The sequence below is a fragment of the Triticum urartu genome, chromosome 4 (genome assembly GCF_003073215.2).
Source record: "Triticum urartu cultivar G1812 chromosome 4, Tu2.1, whole genome shotgun sequence".
NCBI lineage: Eukaryota > Viridiplantae > Streptophyta > Magnoliopsida > Poales > Poaceae > Triticum > Triticum urartu.
The window spans coordinates 565,569,470-565,577,693 of NC_053025.1; positions in this window are offsets into that span (position 1 = coordinate 565,569,470).

The window sequence follows — 8,224 nt, forward strand, 5'->3', positions numbered from 1 at the left end:
ATTAATTCATTAGTCACATTGCTTGCAAGGCTCATAGTGATGTGCATTACCGAGAGGGCCCAGAGATACCTCTCCGATACACGGAATGACAAATCCTAATCTCGATCTATGCCAACTCAACAAACACCATCAGAGACACCTGTAGAGCATCTTTATAATCACCTAGTTACGTTGTGACGTTTGATAGCACACTAAGTGTTCCTCCGGTATTCGGGAGTTGCATAATCTCATAGTCATAGGAACATGTATAAGTCATGAAGAAAGAAATAACAATAAACTAAACGATCATAGTGCTAAGCTAACGGATGGGTCTTGTCCATCACATCATTCTCTAATGATGTGATCCCATTCATCAAATGACAACACATGTCTATGGCTAGGAAACTTAACCATCTCTGATTAACGAGCTAGTCTAGTAGAGGCATACTAGGGACACTTTGTTTGTCTATGTATTCACACATGCACTAAGTTTCCGGTTAATACAATTCCAGCATGAATAATAAAAATTTATCATGATATAAAGAAATATAAATAACAACTTTATTATTGCCTCTAGGGCATATTTCCTTCAGTCTCCCACTTGCACTAGAGTCAATAATCTAGTTCACATCGCCATGTGATTTAACACCACTAGTTCACATCTTTATGTGACTAACACCCATAGTTCACATCTCCATGTGACCAACACTCAAAAGGTTTACTAGAGTCAATAATCTAGTTCACATCGCTATGTGATTAACACCCAAGAGTAATAAGGTATGATCATGTTTTGCCTGTGAGAGAAATTTTTGTCTACGGGTTTGCAAAATTCAGATCCGTATGTATTTTGCAAATTTCTATGTCTACAATACTCTGCACGGAGCTACTCTAGCTAATTTCTCCCACTTTCAATATGTATCTAGATTGAGACTTAGAGTCATCCAGATCAGTGTCAAAGCTTGCATCGACGTAACTCTTTACGACGAACTCTTTGTCACCTCCATAACTGAGAAACATTTCCTTATTCCACTAAGGATAATTTTGACCTCTCTCTAGTGATCCACTCCTGAATCACTATTGTACCCTCTTGCCAAACTCATGGTGAGGTTGTAGCGATCCAACCTCAAACGGTCGAATCTGTGTGCACAAGCGTCATCCCTGGATCGGTAATGCTGACACACACAATACTTCGAAGGATTTATAACAGAGTAGCAATCACACACTTACTACATCGATAGTCTCAAGAGAGAACTTATTAAAATAAATATGGCTTAAGGCCATCTAAATGATAACAGTGGAAGGCTTGGAAGATAAAGTGAGTCCATCAACTCCAACGGCATAGCTGAGTGCACGACAACGATCTAGCGCACCCTTACTCTTCGTCTGAAAAGTCTACAACATGATATGTTGCAGCCCGAAATGGGTCAGCACATGGAATATGCTGGCAAGATAACACAGTAGAGCAATGAACAAGTAAAGTCTATCACTACATGCATATGAGGCTGGTGGAGGCTCTACGGTTATAATGTTTTGCGAAAAGCCAATTTTTCCCTACAACAAAGGAATGTATTTTGTTTAACTATCATGGTAGTTGTTAAACATTGAGAAGGTTCCTCCAACTCAATCCCAATTAAACAGTATTAATAACCCAACAAATTAATTAATAGAGTGATGAGACCAACATGATAATCCAAGATCCAAAAACTCAAAATGTCCATAACCGGGGACATGGCTAACCATGATTAGTTTATACACTCTGCACAGGTTTGCACACTTTTCCCCACAAGACTCGATCTCTTCCATTGGATTTCTCGCACTCCATGGTGTTTGAGAAACGGATGACCGAGACACAGTCTTTCAGAAACATTAACTCTAACCCCGGGTAGACAATACCAACTTACATCCCCTACATCTGCTAGCCTACCACTGTAAGAGGTCATGCAACTTACTCAACTATGATAGAGCCCATAATAGCTTGTGGCTGCACACGGAAGTTTCTAGCATGAATAATCTTATGATCCCTTTGATCCTGGGTGGCGAACCATAGGATGATCACACGGGTACTCCGGGATATCCTAGGACAACACTGGATTCTCCAGGTGCCCACAACCAATCCACCCAGATGTGTATTTAAGTAGACAACTTAAGTTAACCATTAATTAACAATCTAACATCTGTCATGAATACACTCAAACCCAATCCACGTCTATGAGCATAGCATGATAGTATAAGCATAACGTAGAGGTAACTCCTAGGGTTTGATAATAAAAGGGCAATAGGTGCTACCTCATCATCTACTTCCCAAAACCCACATGTTAAGAGATCCTACTCATGCAATGTTTGAGGGTTGTATCTAATGCATAAAACTAGGTAAGAAAAGAGTATGATCAAACTGTTACTTGCCTTGCTGATGATCCGCAAAACCTAGAGACTCGTAGTAGCATGCTGCACACTCCGGGAATTCTATCGCAAACAAACAATAGCATACATAAGCACTCAAGCAAAGATGCACGAATAAAACTCAAATAAGTAGATCGAAACTGAAAGTTCAACTGAAGAGCTTCGACTTGCAAAAAGAAACAATCGAATCGGAGCTATGGAACTGAAAACTATGGTCAAAAGAACTTCGAATTCAAATTTGCTTGAAAGCAAATTTTAAATTGTCAAAACCTTGTTCAAGTTGATTAAACGGAAAGAGGGGTTCGAGACGAAGAATTTGGCATTGGTTTCACTGGATTTGGAAAAATGATTAAGAAATGACAAGGGTTTGAAGATCAAGGGCTAATCTGCGATAAAAAAATAATCGTGGAATAGGTCCCTGGCCGAAAATAAACAGAAAAAGAAAAATCTATCGGACGCACGTCCGCTAGCAGAGACAAACGGGCGAACGCGTTCGTTTAAATGAACGAACGAATGAACAATTACTAAATAACTAAACCGAATAAAACCAAACTGATCTATTCGAAAAAACCGATCTAGGGTTTTAAAAAAACCGAACGGTTTTACCTAAACCGAAAAAAACCAGGGCAAAAACCGACGAGGTCAACAACGGGATTCTGGCGGCGGTGGCGGCTTCTCCGGCGTGTGATGGGGCGAGGCGAGGCGCGGCAGCGGTGGCGTGCGGCGCCACGGCGGCGGGGCACTAACGCGGGGTGGTGGTGAGGGGCGGCGGTGGCGGGTATTTAAAGGGGGAGGGGGCGGCTCGGGGTGCTTGGGGGAGGGGGAGACGGCGACACATCCAGGACGGACACGTCATCCATGGCGGCGGCGGCGCGCGGGAGTCCGCTCCCGAGCCGGAGCGGGAGGCGCGCGGCTGGGCCGGCTGGGCTTCGACCCGGCTCGGTCCGAAACTTTTTTTAAAAAAAGATTCCGCCGAGAAAAATCTTAATAGAATATAAAAAATTATAAAAATGCCAAAAACAATTTTCACCGTCTAAATAGAATATTTAGAACAAAGTGAACATTTCCTTGGCCTAAAATGCAATTTTAGAAAAATGCATATTTTTCTAATTCAAATAAAATAGCGATAAAATCCAAATAAAATTATTTATTTGATTTTATCATTTTTCCTCCAATATTTCATTTATCTTGGAGAAGTCATATTATCTCCTCTCATATATTTTTAATATTGGAAATATTATTTGGAGAGAAAAATAATTAAAACCAAAGTGAGCCACCTCTCAATATTTGAGAGAATTCAAATATGAAAAATAATAAAATCCCCAACTCTCTCCATGGGTCCTTGAGTTGCTTAGGATTTTTAGGATCACAAAACCAAGATGCAAATAAAATCTGATATGCATATGATGACTTATGTATAACATTCCAAATTGAAAATTTGGGATGTTACAAACCTACCCCCCTTAAGGTGAATCTCGCCCTCGAGATTTGGATTGGCTAGAAAATAGGTGTGGGTGGTCTTTCCGTAGATCATCCTCTCGTTCCCAGGTGGCTTCATCCTCGGTATGGTGGCTCCACTGAACTTTGCAAAACTTGATAACCTTGCTGCGGGTAACTTGGCTGGCAAATTCGAGAATCTTGACTGGTTTCTCCTCATAGGTCAGATCACCATCCAACTAAATTTCTTCCAGGGGCACTGTATCTCTCAGAGGAATATCGGCCATCTCAGCATGGCACTTCTTCAACTGGGAAACGTGAAACACATCATGAACTCCCGATAGTCCTTTGGGTAACTCCAACTTGTAGGCCATTTCTCCCATACGTTCCAAAACTCATTATGGTCCTACAAATCTCGGGGCTAACTTTCCCTTAACTCTGAAACGTTTAACTCCTCGCAGGGGTGACACTCGAAGATATGTTCTATCTTCGATTTCATAGTCTGCCTCCTTGCGTTTTGTGTCTGCATAACTCTTCTGCCTGGACTGAGCTACCTTCAGTCTATCTCGAATCAACTTAACCTTCTCTTCTGACTCTTTGATCAAATCTGGTCCAAACAACTGACGGTCTCCAACTTCATCCCACATCAACGGTGTCCTACACCTTCTTCCATACAAAGCTTCGAAAGGAGCCATCTTCAAACTGGCTTGATAACTGTTGTTGTATGAGAACTCCGCGTAGGGCAAATTATCATCCCAACTAGATCCATAATCTAGCGCACAAGCTCTCAACATGTCCTCCAGAATCTGATTGACTCTCTCGGTCTGTCCATCTATCTGCGGATGAAAAGCTATGCTGAACTCTAGCCTGGTACCCAAAGTCTGGTGCAAATGGTGCCAAAACTTTGAAGTAAACTGTGTTCCTCTATCTGATACGATAGTCCTCGGAACTCCATGCAGACATACGGTCCTGGTCATATATATCTTGGCCAACTTTGGACTCGTATAGGTGGTTTTCACTGGGATAAAGTGAGCTACTTTGGTCAGACGATCCACTACTACGCAAATAGAATCATATCCCGATCGGGACCTGGGTAATCCGGTGATAAAATCCATGCCAAGCTTGTCCCACTTCCATTTGGGTATCGGCATAGGCTGCAGTAATCCTGCTGGCTTCTGATGTTCTGCCTTCACTCTCTGACATACATCACATACTGCTACATACTCGGCAATATCCTTCTTCATACCAGCCCACCAGAAATGCTCCTTTAAATCGAAATACATCTTGGTGTTTCCGGGGTGTATCGAGTATGGCGAGTCATGAGCCTCCTAAAGTATCAACTTCTTGATATCTACATTATTGGGCATATAAACACGGTCTTCAAACCACAAGGTGTCATGCTCATCTTCACGAAAACCTTTGGCTTTTCCTTTGCTCATCTTCTCCTTTATCTCAGCAATTTCCTCATCATCCTTCTGAGCTTCTCGAATCTTTCCCAATAATGTTGACTGAATTTCTAATGGTGCAACAAAACCTCTAGGGACTATCTCCAAATGTAGCTCCCTGAGATCTTCGGCTAACTACTTTGGCAATCCTCCGCTTACAAGGGTATTGGCGTAACTCTTCTGGCTCAAAGCGTTTGCTACGACATTGGCCTTGCCTGGATGATAGTGCAACTTCATATCATAATCCTTTATAAGCTCCAACCATCTCCTTTGCCTGAGTTTCAACTCATTCTGTGTGAAAATGTACTTCAAACTCTTATGATCCATGTACACATCGCAATGATTTCCAATAAGAAAATGTCTCCAGGTCTTGAGCGCATGCACTACAGCTGCTAACTCCAAATCATGCGTGGCATAATTCAACTCATGCGGTCGAAGCTAACGTGAGGCATATGAAACAACTCTTCCGTCTTGCATAAGTACGCCTCCAAGTCCTAAGCGAGATGCATCGCAAAACACTTGGAAATCCTTGCGTATATCCGGCAGAATCAGCACTGGGGCTGTAACCAAACGTTTCTTCAGCTCCTGAAAACTTGCCTCACATTCATCTGTCCATTTGAACTTGGTGTCCTTTTTCAACAACTCCGTCATGGGCTTCGCAATCTTAGAAAAATTCTCGATGAATCTCCGGTAATATCCCGCGAGTCCTAGAAAACTTCGGATCTCTCCAACTGAGGTGGGTGCCAACCACTCCGTGACAGACTAAACCTTGGTAGGATCCACTGCTATACCTTCTCCTGATATAACATGTCCAAGGAATCCAACTTCCTTCAACCAAAACTCACACTTGTTGAACTTGGCATATAGCTGATGTTCCCTGAGTTTCTCGAGAACTAAATGCAAATGCTCCTTGTGTTCATCTTCATTGTTCGAGTATACCAAAATTTCATCAATGAACACCACGGCAAATTTATCCAAGAACTCCATGAACACCTTATTCATCATACTCATGAAATAGGCAGGGGCGTTAGTCAATCCAAATGACATAACCGTGTACTCATATATCCCGTACCTCGTGGTAAAGGTTGTCTTAGGAATATTCTGTTCTCAGATCTTCAGCTGGTGATATCCTAATCGAAGATCAATCTTGGAAAATACTTTAGCTCCTTGCAACTGGTCAAACAAATCATTGATCATCGACAGTGGGTACTTGTTCTTGATCGTCACTTCATTCAATGCATGATAATCAACTACCATTCTCAAAGATTTATCCTTCTTCTCAACCAAGAGAACTGGGGCTCCCCATGGTGACGAACTTCGGTGAATGTAACCTTTCTCCAATAACTCCTTAATCTGTTTCTTAATCTCCTCCAGATCATTTGCAGGCATCTGGTATGGTCTCTTCGATATTGGTCCGGTGCTTGGCAACAACTCTATCAAAAACTCAATATATCGATCCAGTGGCATGCCGGGTAATTCCTCTGGAAATACATCCGGATAATCCTTCACTACAGGCACTTCCTCTTGAACAACTCCCCATGAGAGAATTTACGTGAGTCCTCTTTGGTGCATGCCCGGATACATACTTAATCCTTTTTCCCTCTAGGATGGCGAGCAGAATTGACCTACTAGCACAATCAATGTTTCCTCCATACTTCGTAAGCCAATCCATACCCAGTATCACGTCAATCCTTGTGACTCTAGAATTATTAGGTCTGAGGGGAAAACATGGCTGCGAATGGTTAAGGGTAACCGTTCGCACCATCGGCTGGCCATATACTCTGCACCTGGTGAGCTTACTAACAAGGGTGTCCTAAGGGCTAAGGTGGGTAACTTAAACTTGTCCACAAATCCCCTTGAAATGTATGAATGTGATGCACCAGTATCAAAAAGAACGAGGGCGGTAAATGACTTAACCAAAAACTTGCCGATAACTGCATCTGGCTGCTCTTCAACCTCCTCCACGTTCACGTGGTTCACTAGTCCCTTGTTGAAAGGGTTGGGCTTCTTCCTAGAGCTTCCATTGCCATTTCCATTCTTTGCTTCAGAAAATTCAGTGGTATAATGTCCAGTCTTCCCGCACTTGAAACAAGTAATGTGACTTAGATCCCTCTTGGCGGGTGTGGCTGGGTTAGAGCGGTTCTAATTACTGCCTGCTCCATTCCCATTTCCATTCTTGGGGCCACTATGGTTATTCAAACTTCCTCCATTGTGGGTATTGCCTCCATGGTTATGGGTATATCCTCCCGAGTTTGGGGTGAAACAAGGCTTCTGCTGAGCTCCTAAATTGTACTTCCCTGGTCCATACTTCCTTTTGCGGCTCTCAATCTACTGCTGCTTCCCTTCAATCATAAGAGCCTTATCTACCAAATCCTGGTAGTTGTTAAATGTTGCCACCATTAACTGCATGCTCATCTCATCATTCAGCCCTTCCATAAACTTCTCCTATTTCGCGACATCTGTGGCCACATCATCTGGGGCATAGCGAGCTAACTTGCTAAACTCATCCATGTACTGCCCCACAGTACGGTTGCCCTGGTGTAAGTTGCAAAACTCATGCTTCTTCATGCTCATAGCTCCAGTTGAGACATGAGCAGTGCGGAACGTTTGCTGAACTGCTCCCAAGTAACATTGGCTATAGGGAAAGTGGCTGTGTAATTCTCCCACCATGAGGCTGCAGGTCCATCCAATTGGTGTGCGGCAAAACACACCTTCTCAGCGTCTGTGCAACCTGCGGTGGTCAGCTCCCTTCCAATCCCGCGTAGCCTGTCATCAGCAACTATGGGCTCGGTGCTACTGGAAAACACCAGCGGCTGCAACCTCAGAAAACGGGCTAAGTTGTCAACTAGAGGTGGTGGCGGTGGGTTGTTGTTGTTATTATTATGGTTGTTGTTGTTGCCTTGATTCTGAACTAGCAACTTCATCCGTATATTCTGCCGTTGGATCAACTGAGTGAGCTCTGG